The 17716-nt window shown below is 35.2% G+C and overlaps 1 protein-coding gene and 1 long non-coding RNA gene across 4 annotated transcripts in view; one reads left to right on the top strand and one right to left on the bottom strand.

Annotated features, from left to right (window-relative positions):
• Nucleotides 1–17716, bottom strand: part of ESRRG (estrogen related receptor gamma) — a 431490-nt gene that overhangs the window by 196000 nt on the left and 217774 nt on the right. The gene's annotated exons all lie outside the window — the stretch shown is intronic.
• On the top strand, nt 92–16476 carry LOC113433037 (uncharacterized). 2 transcript variants are annotated; one of them, XR_015743634.1, is made up of 4 exons: nt 92–147; nt 4827–4869; nt 9743–9770; nt 10734–16476. It is a non-coding gene; the product is annotated as an uncharacterized LOC113433037 (long non-coding RNA). The 2 variants fall into 2 exon arrangements; XR_015743633.1 differs by lacking the exon at nt 92–147 and adding an exon at nt 216–433.

Consider the following 17716-nt stretch of genomic DNA (forward strand, 5'->3'; position numbering starts at 1 on the left):
TTAAAGCCCCGATTGGAGCTTATAAATATGAAGTAGGGCTTTACATATGCATTCCCTCTGGCCCAGACAGAAACGCGATTGGTAGGGCGTCGGCCAATCAGCGCCGGCAAGGAGCAGAGGCTGCACAGATTGAGCGCCGCTCCGCAGGTACAGACGGGCGGAGGGGATTGGAAGGGGACGGAGCAGGCGAAGCGGGCGGGGTGGGGGGAGAGGGAGAGAGAGAGAGAGAGAAAGGGAAAGCGACAACTGAGAACGCGCCGCAGACCTAAAAGACGCAGCGCCTTAAAAAAAAAAAAAGTGGTTTGCAAAGCAACCCCGGCGCGGTTTCAACTCTTAACGGGGGGAAGTGGGGGTAGACCGGGTCTTGGGCAGGAAGGTGTACAGCCTCGGGTTTTTTATTATTATTATTATTTAAAGAAGATATCGTCATAAGGTATAATTTTGTACTGCTCTTCTCTTCCCTTCTCTCCCTCCCCCTTTTTGTGTCTCCTGCATGTGTGCGTGGGGTGTGTGTTGTGCGCGGCCAACTCGGGATGGTCTGTTTGAACCACTCTATCCATTCCGGGTTCACTCGGGGAGAGTAGACTTACTTGGAAAGGTGGGAGACAGGTAGAACAAATCCCCCACCCCACCCCCAAACTTAGTGACACTTCCTTCTGAGGAAGTCTGCATACGTTGCAGGTAGCTCCCGGACATATTTCTGTATAAACAGGTCTGACTTGCTCGTCTGTTGACTTAAGGAAGCATGGCTAAGATCGGACCGTTAATTTTTGTCCTCCCCACCCCAGCCCAATATAATTCACTTCCATTCTATTTCACCTTTCTGAATAGCAGGTTGAGGAATCTAAATAAGTTTACATTACTGACTTTATAAACATAAGGTTGGCAGTGTTTGCATTTCAGCACTTTTGTGTGTGTGTGTGTGTGTTTTTACAAAAAGTGTGATAAAGAACTTGAGAGAAATTAATGTTTGAAAGCAAACCTAGAAATGGGTGCAATGCATGAAGGGGCAAACTGATATACTGCTGGGTGGATGTAGACCCATAGCATATAAACATCATGCAAGATACAACAGGTATATTTTAATTGAAATAATAATAGACCCACTGTGTTTTGAACAATTAATTCTTTGGATATTAACTGTCTTAAACCCCACTGATTACTTCCAGGAAGACAGTAGATAAGACTTTTCAGCAGTGTTAAAATTCAGTGCTGTGTAGCTTTAACAGAAGTGCCACTAAAAGTCAAGATTCAAATCCAATTCTGAATAAATGAATAAATTTGATTGTCTTAATTGTAGACATTTACAAACATGCACCCCACACACACACACACACAAAATCAAGGATCAACATGGATGTAAATATGTTACATGATTTACATCCATCTGCAAAATTACCCAACCTTCTAATTCCCCACTTCTGGCTGCCTTATGCCAGAGCTGATGACCTTCTTCTCTGAATACACTAATGATGTAAATAGTGTAAATATTGGCCAACACTACCCGTTTTCTAAGAATCTGCAAAAATGAAGGGATGGGGAAAGAATTTGTATTCTGAAAGTGTCATTAAAAATTAAATATAGCATAATTATTCTAAAGCAAGAGTTCTTTATATTTATAAAAATATCTCATACCTGGTGATCAAATAATTATTTTAATCCTGGAAAATACTTTGTCACTAAATCAGCCGAATTGATCCTCCCTCTCTCCCCCCTCTCCCTCCCTCTCTCCCCCCTCCCTCCCCCCTCCCTCCCCTCCTTCCCTCTCTCCCTCCTTCCCTCCCTCCCTCTTTCTCTCTCTCTCCTCCCTCCCTCCCTCCCTCCCCGTGAAGCACTCTGATGAAAATAACCTATTTTTTAGATCAAAACTAATCAGTGCACCTCCTCTAACTGCAATAATGACATTCACAAATGGGAATACAACAGCTGTTTCCAAATCTATTTGATGGTTTGCTTTTCACGATAGTGAAATGACAGACAAGAAGACAAGTATTTGTAAAAGCACAGGACATGTTTGCCTCTCTTTGTTTTATTGAGCTTTGTAGCCTGTGAGATCTTTATCCTATGGACAGTTTCAAGTCTGCTTTTCATACATGCAGAAAATGCAAGTATTGGGAGGGGATCAGAAATACACATGGCAAAACTAGAGTATCCACCATTAATAGAAAAGCAGGTAATAAAATCTTTATTACCAGCAGCATTTTTGCTACGTACGGAGACTCTAATTAAGATGTAAATTTTGATTTTGAGCAGTGAGACAAAACCATGCTACAGATATACTAAGCAAGTCTCTCCATGCTATATAAATGAAGCACCTTGAACATCATTTGAAGCATTTTAATGAAAAGAATGACTTTGTAACATGGATACTGTTTGTCTTCATATCAATTACAATAAACATCATAAACTTTTGCAAAATAAGGATGCACTATCCTGTACCATGGTGTAGGCTTATTCCTTGGATTCTAATATATATATATATATATATTGGTTTTCACACACACACACACACACACAAATCCTCATAATATATACCACAATGTGACATCATACTCATTAAACTGAAGTGAGAAATACAAATTTACCTCATATGTTTATTATAATCTGCTGTGAATAGTCTTTAAATTGCTGTTTTGTTTTGTGCTCCCCACCCCTCACAGCTCAGCTTTCATTGTCTACAGTCCTTTTGCTCATCCATATCATTTTGTGTCTTCCCTGTCACCAAATTAACTATTGCTATCTTTCGGCCAGACACCTTACAGACATGGATCTTCACTGAGGGTAGTGCTGCTTAGGGGAACACAATCATAGTATTATAATTTATGCATTCATGAAAGGCAATTGGTCTTCTCCCCTGAGACTTAAAATGTCACCTCTAGTAGACCTGGGCCTGGAATTTCAACAGCATTCTTCAACTTGGGTATGCTGGTTACAGTTCAGTTATTTTATTAAAAGAGAAAATAAATGAGGCAAGTTAGAATCTATTATTACAGCTCCCTTTTTTTCCTCTCAAAAGAATGCTTGAGAAGGAAAGAGTTGTGAAAATAAAATCAAGGTGAATGCTTATTTCATAATCTCTAGGTTATGGAAAATACAACACAGAATAGTGCATGCATTCACCTTTTCTTCTTGCTCTTTGCCAGAGGTTGCAATATAAAATCTCACCCCAAAAGCCTGCACAAAACAATAGTTATAGAATCAGGCCTGGGGAGGTTGAAATAAGTCAGTAAGTACTCTGAATGGAACATATATCTTCACATCTCTTCTATCTTTATCAGGATGCTCATGTAAGATACCGTGCATCTTCAAACAGGAAAGTGAATTTGTAAAGTAAATATATATTTTTATTGATGCTTGTATCCTCAAAGGATATTATAGTCTTTTTATACCAGCTAATCCTATCTTTTTAATTACATTTGAAAAAAAACTTAAACTGATTTTTGATTATATGACATTAATCAGAATAACACAGTTGTTATAGCTAGCTTTAAATATGATAAGGTTAGATGGAAACATGTCAGAGAATGGTATTTTTAAAATACTATTTCTGAATTAAAAAGGGCTTATGTGCTTCTTTATAAAGGCCCAACACATAACCAAATCCCGTATTCATTTATTTGCAAGTATATATTGTGCCAGCTTTTTAAAGAAGTTGAATGAAATGTTTGTTATAAAACCACATTTCCTTCAGAATGTACAGCATATCACTGGTTACAATATACTTTGTACACACACACACACACATTTACAAAGGAAGTGACAAGCTTACTCTTTGAATTTCTTTTCATGCTAGCCTACTCTTCAGTAAATGGTAGTAGATTACTACTTTAGAACCATCTGCTGCTTTCATTTATATTTAGCAGAAGTAATGACCACCCTGCCTGAATTTTAGACAAGCCACAACACTCAAAACTGCTTTTCAATATAAGTGATACTTAAGCATACATATGCATACATATACATGTAATTCCCCAAACAGCCTTTTTATCCTTTTAGATCAAAAACACAAAGTTTCTCCAAAATAACATCACAATAATTTTATCCTATCAGCACAGTACAGTGAATGAACCACTAGCATCCTGCATCAGTGATTATTCAGGTCTGGCAATCTCTGTTTAAATTGCACAGTACAGAGTCTATATATGGTTCACCTTAAAATCCTGGCTATAGTCTTTTGTAGAAAGTATAAATGGGAAAAGGTTTTAAGTGTAATACAAAACCCATACTCTCTCCCTCTTTATGAAACTCTTCTGGCACATGTTTTCCTTGGAGAGCCACATGGTGTTACTGTCTAAATAAGCCACGGCAAAGATGATTGAGGGAATTCAATCACTCTTTAATTAATACAGGATTATTTCACTTGCATTTTGTGGAGCTAATAATACGAGGTGGAATGTCAGTAAAAATTAAATCGTAAACTAGTGGAGGGCCAAGGGAGCAGCTCACTTTCGTTATGGAGTTTTCCCACTAGATATTGTGAAAAATCTTACAGCTATTTACATTGGTAATGCTGTTCCATGGAACAGTAAAAGATTTCAAGAATCTGAATGGCACAGGCATATATCACAGAACAAGTGAACATTTTCAGATTATCTATTAATAAGTGAATTGAGGCAAGTTGTTTCCTGAATGTTAAAGGACCACATGTTAAATCGAGAAGTACACTCAAGGTCAGCACTGCATTTTGGACTATCTCAGTCTCTGTGATATTATGGTAATCATATTTAAAATATTCGTGGAGAAAGAACAAATTAGGCTTTTCACTAGAACGATTATTATGATAACAATTCTGTGGCAACAAATTCATATTGCTTTCTTTCCCACAGTAAATTACAACCCCTTATTGGGCTTGTGGTGCTTCTAAATAGGGTGAGTACAATCCTTCATTTGCCTTGCTTTCTTTAGAGGAAATATATTCAAAGGGAAAGTACGATAGATATACAGACAGACAGACAGACAGACAGACAATGTAGTTTAGATGAAAACATTCTAGTTCATACAGAAATCAGAAAAAGTTAACCTCACATAAGCTGCTAATGTGAAATAAGATGAGAACTGTAAACCTAAGCAATTATGGGACAAGATTAGAGGGCTGTTGTTCCCTTTTCCCTCCAGAGCTTCCTACCTAACTGGAAGCTCAAGGCACTAAAAATAGAAAGACGATGGAGTGCAAATATTTCCCCAGTGAAAACACCAATAATCTTTACTGTGAGTTGACATGAATTGCTTGTTACACTGCCCTAGGATATCATGACCTGAAGCAACAATGTATGCACACATACACAAAGACATACATACAAAGTTTCTCAACATCTCTCCAAAGCCATGGAAATACATTTGTATATGCACATTTACAGTATCCAAATAGAATCAGACTTTTAGCTAATACCTATTCAACAAATCCATGACTTGGAGCCCGCCAGGTATTCCCTTCCCCGTTCAGAATGCCTTTACTCACTCTCTCTAGTGTTTTTATTATTAACATTATTGTTATTATTATAGTTCAAGAATAAGCTAATTCACTAGAGACTTAACCCCTGAAGCACTAAATTTCTTCACATCTACTAAAGACACAGATTTGTTGTTACCTCTAGCAATATCCCAAGAAAATGAGTGATGGTGGTGTCATATTACCATATTAATGACTTAATTTATTGTGACATCAGGGGTGGGATGCTACCAGTTCCTCCCGGTTCTATAGAAGAGCAGCTGACACGGAACTGGTTCAGTGTTTAGCCCACCCACCTGCCCGGGCTCTAGGCTATCCTTTATTCTCTGCTTTTCCCTCCTCAGCTGCTTTATGCAGCACAGCTGAGGTTGAAAAAGCAGGAAATGAGGATTTTCATGCAGCGCTTGTCAGCTGTCCAGGCAGCACAGCTGATGATTTTTTGCAAATGCTGCACACACGTGTGTTATGATCACTCCACTGGCTGGCCCCTCCCCTCCCTGCCTACTCACTCCTTACCTGGCATGTGAGCCATCCAAATTGCCTGATTTGGTAAGTTGCTATTTTTCTTTCCCCCGCCCCCAACCATCAGCTGTTCTGCTCTGCCAGGAGATTTAGATTAGCTAGAAAGCAGGAAATCATTGGATTTCTTGCTTTCTAGCTAATCTAAAAGCAGAACCAAACCTTCCTTAGGACTGAAGCTTCTACTTTTCAGTGCAGACTCGGGTAGCTGATTGCAGATAGATAGATCTCTAAGTGAATCTGTGATTCTGTGAGCAACTTAATATGTCTGCCTGCTTTGCCTGCTTTTGGGTAAAAGTTGCTTTTAAAAAAAATAAAAAAATATCAATATTTCCATACATGGCGTGTTGTGAATTAATTTTGTGAGTTTGCTTGCTAGCAAATTTTATCAGTTTGCTTGCAAGCTAATTTTATGTGACAGACTCAGGTTGCCAATTGCAGAAAGATAGATCTCTAAGTGAATCTTTAATTCTTTGAGCAACTCAATCTGCCTGCCTGCTTTGCTTGCTTTTGGGTAAAAGTTGATCTTTTTTAAAAAAAAATCAATATTTACATAAATATAATATTTACATACAAGCCATGTCCACCCAGTCATATGACCACCAAGCCACACCCACAAATTAGGCCACACCCACAAACCAGTTGTTAAGAAATCCACCCCTGTGTTACATCCAGGGAATGGGCACCTACAAAGATTTACAAACAAGTCATTAAACTACATAGAAATGTATATTCCCATTTCCTAATAAGCTTGTCACCAGGATCAGACTGGAAACATTTTCACTTACCTTCTAGTTCTAGTTCTATATAATAATCCCCCGTGTCATGCAATTATTCTTTTTTATTAGTTGAATTCCCAAGATAAAGTATAACTGAAATGATAAGATTTTTATAACATGTTACTACTTGGTACTTTTCATGTTTCTTGACTTGAACACATAGCAGGTTGAATTGTTGGACAGTGCAAACTTCTTAGTATGATCATCCCTGCATCCAAGACAGAATTCTTCCTTCAATAGCCTTTTCAGATTATCTAACATCAGAGACTAGTATCAAAACAACTTTTTAAAGCTGGGAGGTATGTTTGAATGTTATCTGTAATGTTGAGTGCTAAACATTATATATAATAGATTAAATATAGTTGATCCATGTTTTCAAAATAGTTTACTTGCATCCAACAGTGTGTAATGGTTCTAGGATTCTGGGATTCTGGGATTAGGGTTCTTTTTTATTTCTCATAAACTAAAATTAGACAACTTCCTCTGTTATAAGAGGAAAGTTTCTCTATTCAGTCAGACCAAGTGTCAGACCAACAGTTCACCATCTTCTTTTCCAGATCAATTCTCACATTAAAGCAGAAGAATGGAAGACTTTCTTAGTTCAAGGGTCCAATTAGAAATAGTTCCAATGTTTCAGAATAAAATACAAAGTGCACGTCTCAAGGTGGTTAGCTATCGCAGAAACAATTATAGACACTTCCACTATTTTATCAAAAAATATCTGCAGGGCTCCCCAAAACAGCAACTGAAAACTCAAGGGAAGAGCAATTTTAAAATGCAACTTAAAATTTTTCTTAAAAATAAGAATAGGCATCATATAAAAATCATAGTCCTGTGCATGTTTATTCAGAAGTACATTTGAGAAGCAATTTAAAATCCAGCCTAATCCACATTTACCCAGAAATAAGATCAAGTATCATATGAAAATCCCTGGCTTGTAACAGTGAGAAGTAATATCCTATCATAGTGTGCTTATTTGGAAATAACAGTGAAAAGGAATTCAAAATCCCCAAATAATTACGGAAGCAGGAGCACTTAATATTGATTGCTGTACCAAATACCAAGAAGCCACTGCCACTTAGGAGGTGCAGAGCACTTCAGCAGATGCAAATTGATCTGGCAATCTCCACTTTAAAGATCTAAGGGTTCTTTAACATTCAAAGACAACAAAGCCACTCCAGAGAAATAGATCCACTCCGGAGATTAACAAAGATTCAGCAACTTTTTGGTCTCTGAAGTACATGAAGCAGCAGAGAAGTACAATACTTCATGAAATATATGCAGCACAGATCTTGTAAGGTATCCAGAATTAACAAGTCACATTGTAGGAACTGTGTAAACAGGAAAATAGATGTAACAAACATTTTTTTTGAAAAGATACAGTATTCCCAAGAGACACCAGAATGACAGGATAAGAGTGGGATTACAGAAAGGGACTATGTATGGTAATTCTCCCTTATATGGGTTGGGACTCCAGAGAGATCTTTGGCCTAAATACCCTTCCCATACTTTTCAAAGTCTTCCAGGTGCTCTCATTTCTTTTTTATTTGCTTCTCTATAATGTGTTGCCCATGTACCAAAAACAGAAGTTGAATCGTGTGGATTTGAGGCAGAATACATTCTTTAGACTGTGAAAAAAACCAGAATTATCTCCTTGCACTCCTGTTATTCACATCACTTCTTAGTATCAACTAAGAAATTAATATTAATGGATAAAATCTGTTTTCATACAGGACTTTTAATATGTCAGACAAAAATGATGTAGATAACACTTTTTCCTATTTTAATTTGTAACTAATCCAATAAACATCTTTATATTTTAAAAATCACATTAGCAAAAATGATTAAATGAAACAATATAATTTGATCTTTTGTGGCTAGATATTTACATTATTATTTCCATCGATCAGCTTGTTAATCTTATTATTTAATGGCAATTAAGAGAATTAGTTTTATGTGTCAAACATGTCATATGCCTACTACTTTGGGAAATAAACTATTAGTTTCTATCATTATGAATTCCCAGGTTCTTTCTTATTTATCAATATCTATCTATCTCTATAATCTACAGTTATCTATCTGTCTATCTATCTATCTATCTATCTATCTATCTATCTATCTATCTCTATCTAAAAAACAATTGCTACCAACCTGCCTTCCATTGAGGACCTGTATACTGCATGAGTCAAAAAGAGGGCTGTGAAAATATCTACAGACCCTCTCACATCCTGGACATAAATTGTTTCAACTCTCAAAACAAGACTATAGGGCACTGCACACCAGAACAACTAAACACAAGGACAGTTTTTTCCCCCAAATGCTATCACTCTGCTGAACAACTAATTCCCACAACACTATCAAATTATTTACTAAGACTATATTACTGTTATTCTTCTCATCCTTCCTAGTACCTATCTCCTCCCACTTATGACTATAAATATGTTGCTTATATCTTTACAATTTATATTGTTTTATTTGTTTCCTGGTATGATTTGATTGCTTATTAGTGTTGATGAATATATTTTTTTAGTTTTTCTTTATGTATGCTGAGAGCATATACACCAAAGACAAATTCCTTGGGTGTCCAATCACACTTGGCCAATAAAGAATTCTCTTCTCTTCTATTATCTGTCTTCTACATTTTCAGATGTTTATGAAGATGATATGACTTTCAAAATCAAAAACAAAAATAGTAAAAAATAAGTAGCATTGTCAAAAATATTATTAAAAGATTTTCAGAGGTAAAAACATTAATGATCTTAAGAATGTTCCTGTTTTTAATCAAGAGATGCTACAATTAATGGAAAAAAATACCTGTATCCATCCTAGGAATGACCACAAAGAGGGATCAGAACATGAAGTATGGAGACTGGGACCATGTGATGAAAGTCCTGTTTCTTTTTATAAGTTGTGGAACATGTTAAAAAAGAGATAGCATTTCAATGCTGAAGTTGCTGAAACAATGTGACTTTTTTTAAACTCTTTTCTCTCACAGATGCATCTGATCGAAGTTGAACATGGATGTAAGTATTAAGACAAAATGTTACCTTATGCAGTTGACCTCTTTCAAATATATAAACCATATTAAGTGTTTTTTTTTAAAAAAATATTTCAAATTCTAGCCAGGGCCAACCAAACCTCAAAATCCAAACAATATGGCAAATTGATAAATGTCCTTCCTTTAAGGATAAAATCAAAGCTATTGCCTTTCAAACTCTTTCGTGTAGCTACATATTAGAGAAACTGTAGTCATGTATCAATATACTACTGTATTCCTTCCCTTTAGTGTTCTGTTTGTTTCCATGTTCCTTCAACTTAATATCATCAATCAAAAGAGACCTTTCTTAAGCTATGTCATCATCAACTCTCAATTGCCCAACCCACAATATCTTTCTTGGATAAAATTAGAGGTTGATTTTAAAATGCAAACCATTAGCCTTTTGACATAGTGGCAACAGAAACTGTCTGCCTTTTTTTCTACATATACCAAAAATTGACTAGTATGAATACAACACATAAAACATGAATAAAATTTGGTGGAATTTCCAGAAGTAATTGAACTTAAAACCATGCTTTGTATGTTATACATCTCTAAAGGTGTGCTGGCCAACTACTTGATACAATTTCAGCAAAAATATAAACAACACAGTTGATTTTTCAAGGAATTGTAACTTCACATTTTCAGTTTAAGTGTTATTTTTAATTCTATTGATTTTTTTAACTGTGAAATTGAAATGTTTTATTTAAATGTAATTTGAAAAACTGTCCCATACATAACTATTGCAAAAATGACTGTCAAGATCCATGCTATACTTTAAAATATTATTTCACAGTATCCATTACCATGTTCTGAGAAATTAGTTCAAATGTCAGAATTACCTTGCTTGACTAATATGAAGATAATATAGATATAACTTAGCAGAGAGCATTAAACAATTTGTGAGCATTTTTTTTTCATTTATCATCTTATTCTTTTTCCCTTTCAGTTCTGTCATTTGATGAGCATCCTTATCTTTAAAAAAATATTGACAATTTCTACATAAACTATTTATGGAGATATGGTAATAACTGTAACTGTAAAGCAATGCACGCACCTTGTGACCTTCTGGGTCTGTTTTATTTGGAGAACAGTTCTAAGCAATGGCCTGATCACAGTGGCCACCTGATCACAGTGGCCCATGCTGAGGTATCACGAGTCCTCCTACATTTATTAACAGAGTAGCTTTCCTATTCCTGTTCTTGTTGGAATTAAATTCTTAAAAACTTTTTTCTTTTCCACATTCAGCCAGTGAAGCAGCAGAGATCCAAGTTGAAAGGGTTGTCTTGCCATTTTTTTCTTGACTTACATGGTACTGTTTCTTTATTTTCCCTGTAGACATATTTGCAGATCAGGCTTACAGCTACACTTAGGTTGGGTTTCTGACCTTAGTTAAGCTACTGTATCCCTGCTGAAGTACAGCCCTTTAGGTCATAGACTTGCTATTATTCTGTGGTTAATAGACCCGATCAGGGTACACATTAGAAAGAATTTGGCTATAGTCCTATCCCTAGTTTTAAATGTAGAGGTAACTTACACAAAAGGTCTACTGATTAATGAGGAACAAACAGGGAAGGAAGGAAGGAAGGAAGGAAGGAAGGAAGGAAGGAAGGAAGGAAGGAAGGATTTCCAGCATAGTGGAGTGGATATACTCTTCATATAGCACTCTGCAGATTGTACAACTAAAATCATTACCATTTAAAATCATTACCATTTAAAAATCATGGCATCTTGTGACAAAGGTTCGTTTCAATCCTATATCCTGGGAAAACAAATATTGACAATTACGAGAATTTTCTTACACATAAGAATCCTGTTGGAGAAAATGACAGTGCCAGGCTCACTCTCCTGTCCTCTCCACCCACAACTACAGTACCCTAACCCCTTGTGTCACATTTGCATTTCTATTCAACTGAACTGCCTGACAATGAGGCAAATGGTTTTGCCTTATCTGTACAATTCTGGACAACGGAGATTTCTATGCCATACAAAAGAACAGCCTTACCATTCAGCATTTCAACAGTTTCTACTGAAGTCCATCAATATACCTTAGGGAATCCTGCCTTATAAATACGTTTCCTTGATAAATTATTCACCCCCCCCCCACACACACACATTAATTGTAAAAATGAAGGAAGGGAATGAAGTAAAAAGAGAATCTCCTGGGAGACAAAACTCCCAGAATTAATTCTGTACTTTGGAAATATACAGTCTATTGTATATCTGTAATATAATTGAATAAACAACGTGTAGAGGTCGAGGTGCAGAAAATGTTTTATTTTGAACTCAGAATAAAATTGACCCTCTTGAAGTATTTCATCAAAAGGACAAAATGATTCAAATTAGCTCCATTCTGACTGAACAAAACTGAAAAGAGGTTGTGAGTTTCATATTTATCAGAACAAAGCATGGCATTTTTCAACTGTTCCAGGTTTTGTAAACAGTGAAATATACTGCTCAGTTACACCAGTCTTGCTTTTTCCACCAGGGTTACAAGAATATTTGAGATGATGTTCTGTGCTGAATACTGCCTACCATTCAAATTCTTGAAAATATGGCCAAGAATAAGATTTTTAAAGCAATTTTAAAACATTAAAATACATCTAAATAAGAAGCTATGAGAACACAATTTTGTTCTCAATTATGAGAAAGGAATTTGTTATCACCTTCTCAAGAAAACAGAAAATAATTTCTAATTTCTTTAAACCGTTAAACCTCTTGGTCCCTTAGTCAAAGTTTGTAAGGACAAAGAAAGCAGCAAATTGATTTAGTTTCAATTAAAACATCACTTATATAATTTTTCTAACATTCTAGTTTTTTTCCCCTTGGTTAATTTTTCTATAGTTGCTAATATCACAATTATTTATTAAAATCAAAAAATATGTCTGCTGTTTCTTCCCCCATTCTGTTTGCACAAGCCCGTCAAAAAACAACAGTATTTTTATATGCTGATATTTTCGGTTGCATAGAAGGATGGCTGCTGACTACAAAAAACAGACCCGTTATTGCCTCTTAACAACATAGATTAATAAAACACAAGAGTACGCATATTACACATACATGCCAAAATGCAACAAGTCAGCCTGAAAATCAAAATTAACAAGATACAAGTGCACAAGACCATGCAAAAAGCTACGCAAACACTAAGGTTACATTAACCAAGCAACCAAATCAGCACTCTGCAATTAGTTTTTACAACCTCAGTAGCATTAGTAATACTTCTGAGTGAAGCACAGTTATGCACAACATAGGCACATACCTGTTTGCATTATTTATTGCAAAATAAAGGCATAATACAACATCCAGATAATTCACCCACAAACTTATGGTGTGAATCTAGCAATTTTTTAAAAAGTATGATGGATCTCTGCTGCTATATTTGTTAGGCAGGAAAAATGTTGGAAAACAGCACCTAACTGCAAACAACAGCACAGCTGAAGTGATTGGAATACTAAAAGCCATGCTGCTTTATAAGAGTCAAGTTTTGTTTAACATTTAGTACAAAATAGCGTCTTAATTAAAGACACTCTAACTTAATTTTTACAATGTACATTTGTTGAGTATTTGGAACACTTAAAATACTTTGCATCCAAAAATCTTAATAATTTCTAGCATTTCATTCCCATGTGCAAATTTTTTTTCAAATTTCAAATTAATTCCTTTAAAATTAACACCCTCTTACCAAAACTGACTTACGAGCCCCAGGCAAAGCAGTTTCCTTGGGCTCCTATGACAACTACTCACAGGAATAAAAATGTAAATGGTCGATAAAATTAAACATATATTTGCATGTTAGTATTAATAAAAAATGCAGTAAAATGTAATAAATATGTTGCTGTATTTGTATGATACAAGGTGCATTGAAGGGTTAACAGATTAGTATGGGGCCCCTATGCTCGTGGGGCCCATTAGACCCATGCATTAAGAAAGCCCTGCTTCTTACTGATATGTTAGTGAACCCAGATGAAATCTCCAAATGAGCTTGAGATTTCTATCTATTATATAAAAAGCTTACAATTTATAAAAAGCAAAAGAAGAGGAGAGTTCTCTATGCAATAGAATATATCTATAAAATTCAGAGGATGTCTTGACAATTTTTAGCAAGACTGAACCTATCAAACATAATTTGATGAAGTAAGTAGATTGTTTTAATAAATTACACCATAATAAGACAGGATCTGCTTTCTTTTATTAGATCCCATGGCTTTATGGGATGTGAGGGATCCTATGGCTGTCAAGGATTTGGAGAGCCATAAACCTCTAACTCTTATGCTATAGTATAACAGCTAATTTATACTAGTGTACTCATGACAAAAAAAGCAGTAAAGGAACATTCCAGTCCAGAGACTAAAGTGATTCCAAAGAAGGCATTTCCACTTTAATCAACCTTTCTTTGGTTAGACTAAAACATTTGTCCTGCCCTACATCAGTGGGACCAACTAGAGCAGAGGTCTCCAACCTTGGCAACTTTATGCCTGGCAGACTTCAACTCCCAGAATTCCCCAACCTGTTTTGCTGGGGAATTTTTCAACTAGGAGTTGAAGTCTGTCAGACTTAAAATTGCCAAGGTTGGAGACTCCTGAACTAGAAAGTGGATATGCCGCCTGTATTTAGTTGGTGGGCTCAGACCGCCATCAAAGGCTATCTTACACATGTTCAGCTGAAATTTATAATTACTTCACATGATCAAGAATTTTATCCAATAGAGGTTTAGATATAAGCATGGAAGATACTTTACAATTACAATTAGATTCTTTGTGAGAATCTCTAGAAAGAAGAATTAATGGAGGAAATCATAAATATTTAGGTTTATTTTTTACCTTTTTGGAATTTAGAATCATTGTTCTCAAACTACAATCTAGGGAATTGTGCAATTCTTCAGAAACCTGCTTTAGAATATTTATCAGTATGAAACCATAAATAGTCATAAACTTTCCTGGTTTATTAACCTAGTAATATGCAATAAGTAGAAAAAACTACAGAAGACAAAGTATGCCCATGACTATGAGAGGCCCTTCCTCTGTCATTTTCAAAAACTTATTTCCAATGTCTATTCTGTCCATCTTTTAGCAAAAAAAGTCAAGATATTTTTATAGTTTGGCTTTTTAATTTAGCCTCTGAATTTCTTGAACTAAGATTTTAATTATGTTTCCTTATTTTACTGCATTATTATCCACCTTACGCAGTAGTGCTGAAGAGAAAGATAGGATACAAATCTAATAAATAGTAATAGTAATAATTCTATTGTTGATGCTACAGTTCAACAGAATGTTCTTTGGGCTCTCTGAGAATTGAATCAACACCATCCACAGAACCAAGAAAACAATGAAGAATACATTTAAAAGCAATATCAACTTAACATAAATGTAAGCATCTAACAAACAACATTCCCAATAACTGAGCCAGGTTTTAATGGCCTTCTGCCAAGTAATCAGGTTAGGTCTATCCAGATCTCCAGAAGAGGTTGTTCCATAGGACAAGCATCATGACAAAGAAGGTATTTCCTAAGTCCCACAACATTGCAGGATGCCATTCTTTTTTGATAATTTGTGTTTAATGCTAAGAATCCAATATTAACTTGCAAAGTTCTCAAAAACTATATTTTTAGGAATATTACCTAAAATTGCTCCTTTGAAACTATGAGACAATCTATACACCGAAACCATCCTATCCATTTCAGTTTTAAATATTTTTTCTTTGTCAAAAGATGAACTGCTTATTAATTAATCAAATTAAATGCATAATTTGAATTAAAGTAACATCAGGGGACATATATAAGAGTTTTTAAGATGATGAATTGCACACTAACTATGTGTATGATGTATTTTTTGTTGATAGGTTGGCTTAGTTATGAATGGGTGCCATTTTCCATCTGCTGCTTTGCTAGCTTATTAACATTACAGTTTCAGTATTTCAGTTTTTAAGATATCATTCTAGTTTGCTTGTTTCATTTATTTTGTTCTCACTATGGCATCCAGAGGTTATCCCTTTTGTGTTCTTCTCTGTAGCTTTCTGTGACTGTTTACATGTTTATTCTGCATTTATATTCCATTTATCTTTGAAACATATAAATTTTAATATTGTATGTATATTTACAATTGCATGTGAATATTCTAATTTCTTTATATAATTACCTAAGGTAATTTCATACTTCTGTTTTCAGATATCTCATAATCAATCAAAGAAATGTGGATTTTCACTTTATTTTCATTCCTCTTCAATGATAATTGTTAGATAATTCTCAGAAATGTTTACTCTGAGTATTTTAATTATTTCACTCTGAACGGGGAAGTATAACATCAGATTTTTAAAATTGCATCTACAGTTTGAGTTTTAGTTCATTTAAAACTAAAAAATCTCACACTAAGGACTAGATATTGAGAACAAATCACTGACCCAAATTCTACCTTTAGCTGTTTTGCAATATGTGGGCTTACTATAATGTTTGTCTGAGAATAGTAGAAGCAAACCGGGTGACAGTTTTTATGAGATAAATGCTTGCCAGTTAACATCACCAAAAATCTTCTCAACTTCATACAGCTGGTCCACAATTGTGTTAAGGTTACAAATCTTGAATTTAAGCCTGTTTTGTTCAACTCATTTTGACAAGGCTAATTCAGTTTAAATGAAAATATTTTCTCTTAACTGGATTATGTATAGAAATTAAAGAAAGATGTTATGTTTGTGAAAAAGTTGCCTGAAGTATCATATTTTGCACTAACATATAAAGAAAGAAAAGAGGCAACACTTTTTCATATGAATCACAAATCATACTGAGGTACAATACAAGGAATAAATAGCTCTTAAGAGCTCACCCAGCCCAATTCTCAACATTGTTACTGCTTAAAACCATAGCAAATTGTCAAGATAACTAGTAATGATTTAGAGTTCAAACTGAAAAAAAAGTATTGTAGACAAGCTCAATTCACTCGTACAGTTTTGTGATTCCAAATATAAGCCTACTCAGTCTTTGGGTACAGAAAACTAAATGTAATGACAACTGAGTTTCAAGGTAGGAATGAATTGTTCAGATAAACTATTTCTTGTTCAGTTCAAACTGTAGAATATGTGGCCCACATATAATGCATCTGAACGGGATGCAATCTACATCAGAATTCCCCAGTATTGGGGACCAGTAGTGTTGTGAGGAGGGAGAATTGTGGGAACCATCCAAAAATGGCTAACAGAGTGTCTATGATTTGAGTACAGACAGGGATATCCATCAATACACAGGAAGGGATAAATGGTCAAGTGAGTTCACAAAAAATAACGTGTAAATCAGTATTTTTTAACCTCAGCAACTTTAAGAAGTGTAGACCTCAATTCCCAGAATTCCCTAGCCAGCATATTCTAATATAAATGATACAAATAGCTGACACAGATTGTATAATTGTATAAGGTTGTATAGAACTGTTATTTGTTCACATAATTTCCACAATGATGTTATGATACACATAACATTTCTATGGCTTGCACCAGCCAGCCATGTTTCAGACATCTGATGTCAGACATATAAAAACCAAAATTATAGCCAGCAACCTGAAAAGGTACAGAGAGATTACTTATCAAGAAACTTAAAACAAGGTAGAAAAGGGATTTGAGTCAAAGAAGAATAGAATTAGAATTAGAATAGTTGGAAGGGACTTGGCGGTCTTTAAGTCCAACCCCCTGCAAAATCCCTATACCATTTCAGACAAATGGTTGCCCAATGTCTTAAAAACTTCCAGTCTTGGAGCATTCACAACTTTTGGAGGCAAGTTGTTCCACTAATTAATTGTTCTAACTGTCAGGAATTTTCTTCTTAGTTCCTGACAGTTAGAACAATTAATCAATAGAATAACTTCCTCCAGAACTTGTGAATGCTGCAATAAAAATTGCTAAGAAAGTGGGGGGAAGCTGCAGATGCTTGTACACATATACACACAAAAAGAA

This window comes from Pseudonaja textilis, chromosome 1, assembly GCF_049901715.1.
Source record: "Pseudonaja textilis isolate UNSWEBS1 chromosome 1, rPseTex1.2, whole genome shotgun sequence".
Classification (NCBI taxonomy): Eukaryota; Metazoa; Chordata; class Lepidosauria; order Squamata; family Elapidae; genus Pseudonaja; species Pseudonaja textilis.